General features: G+C 37.3%; 1 non-coding gene across 1 annotated transcript; it reads left to right on the forward strand.

The window, feature by feature from the left end:
* The first annotated feature begins 3,893 nt into the window (after nucleotides 1-3,893).
* On the forward strand, nucleotides 3,894-4,015 carry LOC112131419 (small nucleolar RNA SNORA40). Its single transcript, XR_002913496.1, has one exon. It is a non-coding gene; the product is annotated as a small nucleolar RNA SNORA40 (small nucleolar RNA).
* The last annotated feature ends 877 nt before the right edge of the window (nucleotides 4,016-4,892 follow it).

The raw sequence follows: 4,892 nt of genomic DNA on the forward strand, positions 1-4,892 counted from the left end.
CTATCTAGTGCGTCCTAGTGTGTACAGACAGTGGTAAACATTGCAGGACAAAAGGTATTGAAGGAAGCAGAGGAAATAACCTTCATCCCCCAAACTGAAGTGGATACTTGTTGGGGAGGCTGCCTGTCTCACAAGAACTGCCCCTTCTCTTGGTACAACCTCTGATACACAGGCTGCACCACTACCTCCATCCCCCAGCAGACCCTTTCTCTACTGCATAATCCTGCCCTGGCCATAGTCAGACGCCAGTTCTAAACTGGGCCATCTTCAAATTCTACCCTAAGAAACACTAAACCTGATTTTCATTGAGGCTGATTCACATTACTAGCACGGTTCCAGACAGAAGGGTCACAAACTCCCACTACTAAGTCCTTTAGCATGGCCCTGGTTTCTGTCCTTCCCACGGGTTAGTTGCTTATTCAATAATTTGCCCTCTATAGATGCCCTAGTATTCCTTTTTTTAGAGATAGCATCTTGCTTTGTCACACAGGGTGGAGTGCAATGGTGTAATCACAGCTCACTATAACCTCAAACTCCTGGGCTCAAGTGATACTCCTGCCTCAGCCTCCCAAGTAGCACATAGCTGGAACTACAGGTGCACACCGCCATACCTGGATAATTTTTTTATTTTTATTCTTGTAGAGACAGGGTCTTGCTATGTTACCCAGGCTGGTCTCAAACTCCTGGCCTCAAGTGATCCTCCTGCCTTGGCATCTCAAAGTGCTGGGATTACAGGTGTAAGCCACCGTGCCTAGCCTATATTTTTTTCAACAAATGTCCTCCCCTCATTATTTTTTGCCAAAACCAACTAGAGTCAGTATCTAATGTTTTCAAATAAGAAGAAAAATAAATCATTTATGAATTGTTTCTAGAGAGTATGCTGTGAATTCTAGACCTTCAAGAAAAATGTAATGGGTCATTTTATTGAGGTGGAAGTGAAGGAAGGCAGTAATCTACTCTATATTTGGAGATATGAAATTAGCAATGCTTGCTAAAAAGTAGCAAAACAGCAATAAATGAATTTCTTGTGGTCAACTAGAAACTGGGAAAAAGGTATTGGGGGACCCAGTAGCTGGCACCATAAGCAATTTGAAAGAGAGGAGACAAGCTGAGACCACAGGTTAGATGGTTGTTTTGAGTGTATCAGGGTAATCTAACATAAGAGAACAGAAAACTTAGTCCTGTAAGTCTCTCCTATAGGCATAAAATCAAAGTCAAAGTCTTAATATGATCCCACTAGCTACTAGCCTGAAATAACGAAAAACCAAATTTAGAAATTGATGTTTTAAGGTATTGAATTACACCTCCACTTGCATGTATAAACTAGGTTTCATATGTAGATACAGCATGATCAGGAAAGAGTAAAATCCTAGAGATGGAAACTGAGATACCATGGGAGGAGTCAGAGGAACTGGGGAAAGCCTTCTAGCCTCTCTGAAATGTTCCCAATTGCACCCCCATTCCCACCAACCAGAAGAAACTAACAATCCAGCCCACTGGGCTCCCTCTGTTCAACAATGCCCACTGTATGGCCAGCATTTGAACTCTTCATGGACTGGATGGGGTTATGCAGAATCAATGCAGAGAAGAAAGAAGTTATACACAGAGACTAGCTAAGGAATATCATTAAGACTGGGGATATTCTGTTGGCATAGATTTTGAGGATAGGGTGTGTTATTAGTGGTTTCATTTACTAAGTAATCCATAGCCTGATGAATATCAGATGGGATCTCAATATAACTAAAAAAGAATGAAGACTACCCAGCTATCTGGGTTTAGAAGAAAATGGCTCTGTGGTATAACCTTGGATTCAGTAGTTGGTGTGACTTTGCACTGTAGCTCATTGCATTTGTGGTTATCAGGTCATGTTGAATAGGAGCATCTTGGGACATATGGGATGAAGTGTATAGTGTGTGTGTGTGTGTGTGCACGCGTGTGTTTAATGCTAAGCAGCTGAAAAGGAAAATGTAATAGTCACCACATGGAGCTGGTACCTGATGCCCTCTTCTCTGAGTACAGCCTCTGAAACTCAGAATGAGCCCATGAAGCCTTTCTCTGTATTATGTGGCATCCTCTGCTCCCACCACCACAATAGCTGGATGCAGTGGTGTACCAAAGGCTGGGCAAGGAAAGCAGTCTGCCTGGCGGAAGGCAATAAAGAAATCTGTAGAGAATTTAAAAACAATAATAAAGCCAACTAGAAGTCAGTCTGCTTTTTATTATCACCATGTGCCGGCAATTCCAAACAATGTCAGTGATAAAGCACTCTTTCCCAAAAAAACCTTTTGTGGGTCTAAGTTCTAAACCATTGCTTTGTTACTACTGAGTTTTAATAATGTGCATGTAAGCTTCAAATTAGCACTTTTTTTATTACTTATCCTTTATAGCTTGCATTCTACTTAGAAGTTAATTCAAACTCCCAGTTATACAGTCACACCCCAATACACACGAACTCAGCCACACACATTTGTTTTGAATAAGTTCCTGACAGTTTGAAAATCATTCAAGCTGACTTCACGTGCCCAACCCCATGGTGCCACATACTCCTGCATCTAGACAGTAGATTCAAAATAAGCAATAATATTACAGTGATCAGAGAAGTTAAGGAACAGAATTTGAGTTACTTTAACTCCATCATTCTGTGAATGCCAAGAGAAATGACAAAAGATGCTAGTCTTATGTTGCCAGCAAAAATCAAAAGAGCAATGTATAAATGTCTTGATCATTATCACCAAGAACTGGACACCCGATATAAAGCAATGGGTAGAATAATGTTAGTATTTGCTAATATTCAGACATGAATGCTGATATTTTTATTGAAACATAACTGTACATATTTATTGGGTACATGTGATATTTTGATACATGCATACAATATGTAATCATCAAGTTAGGGTATTTAAGATATTCATTACCTCAAAAATGTATCATTTCTTTATGTTGGGACTATTTCACATCTTCTCTTCTAGCTATTTTAAAATATACAATAAATTAGTATTAACTATAGTCACCCTAGAGAACTATTGAACACTAGAACTTATTCCTTCTATCTAACTATATGTTCGTACTCATTAACCAACCTTTCTTCACTCCCCCTGAACATCCCTTCCCAACTTCTGGTAACCATCATTCTACTCTCTACCTCCATAAGATCAACTTTTTTAGCTTCCACAGATGAGTGAGAACATGAAATATTTGTCTTTCTGTGCCTGGCTTATTTCACTTAGTATGTTGACCTCCAGTTCCATCTACATGGCTGCAAATGACAGGATTTCATTACTTTTTATGGCTGAATAGCATTTCATTGTATATATATACCACATTTTCTTTTACCCCTTCATTCATCAATAAACACTTACGTTGATTCCATATCTTGGCTTTTGCAAATAGTGCTAGAATACACATGGGGTGCTGGTATCCTTTTGATATACTTTCTTTTGGATTTGCTTTCTTTTGGCTAAATACCCAGTAGCACGAATGCTGGATTGTATGGTAGTACTATTTTTAGTTTTTTAGAAAACTCCATACCATTTTCCATAGTGGCTACACTAATTTACATTTCTACCCACAGTGTATAAGAGTTCCCTTTTCTCTGCATCCTCATCCGTATTTGTTATTTTTTGTCTTTTTTTATAATAGCCATTCTAACTGAGGTGAGGTGGTGTCTCATTGCAGTTTTGATTTGGATTTCCCTCATGATTAGTGATGTTGAACATTTTTTCAAATACCTGTTGGCCATTTGTATGTCTTCTTTTGAGAAATGTCTACTTGGGTCTTTTGCCCATTTTTAATGGGATTATTTGGTGCGGGGAGAGGTTGCTGTTGTTTGTAACTCTAATTTTTGTAGAACAAAAATTTTGGAAGTTTTGACGAATAATAATAAAACATATGACTGCACTTGTGTTTTTGTTTAACTGTGAACAAAGACTTATAGAAAGGTGCAAAAAATAAATCCTCTTTTGCAACCCAGAACTCATTGTTTAGTAAGGGTTTTGATACATATAAAAGAGATATTACAATTTTTTAAACGATGAATTTTCTAATTTTTTAAGAAATTTTCAACTGTGTCAGCATTTGAAAGCTACTAGACTCATTCCCTAAGACATGAAAACATGGATGGCATTGTAATTTCTAGAACTTCTTGTAAAATGAGATTTTTGTGAGTCTCTGCTAAACTTATCCTTCTGTTTAAAACTTTTTCTATTTACTTATATGTTACTTCAGATGATTTTTTAAAATTAAAATTAATAAGAAGTATGAGCAAAGATAGAGTGACATACCTTATTATATTGACTATTGAGGATAAATGTGCAAAGATTAATTTTGATAAAATTATTTACAAGTTTGCAGAAGTTACAGCCTGAAAATGAAAATTGTGATATATTATCATTCATTACTGTGACAGACCAATATGCAAGTCTAAATTTATTTTTTCTCCAAAAAAATTTATGTAATAAAAGTATTATTTCATTACTTTTCCTTTTATTATACTGTAATAATTATTTTGTATCATATTGTTTATTTATATTTTATTAGCATCACTGTATATACACAGTTTAATAAATTGTTTTTTCACTGTTTGCATTTCTTTCCTGGCATCATCATCAGTTACATTGATGCATACATTAACTGTATTTCATGATTATCAATGAAAATAACTTTGTTGGGGAGGTGTTACAAAATTATTCACTTCAGGTATCTAATATGCCAGATACCTGGCATATTACTCTCACTAGCTGGCTGATCCAGGGCACATAACTGACCAAACTGGGGCCCCTCGACTCCCTCCCCAGAAAGGTGAAGCGTGGCTCTGAGCAGCAAGGGGCCTGACTCAGTGGAAGCTGAGTCGTGTGATCAGCAGTACCATAGAGTCCGTGAACTCCCACCATAGA

The sequence above is a fragment of the Pongo abelii genome, chromosome 1 (genome assembly GCF_028885655.2).
Source record: "Pongo abelii isolate AG06213 chromosome 1, NHGRI_mPonAbe1-v2.0_pri, whole genome shotgun sequence".
NCBI classification, from domain to species: Eukaryota; Metazoa; Chordata; class Mammalia; order Primates; family Hominidae; genus Pongo; species Pongo abelii.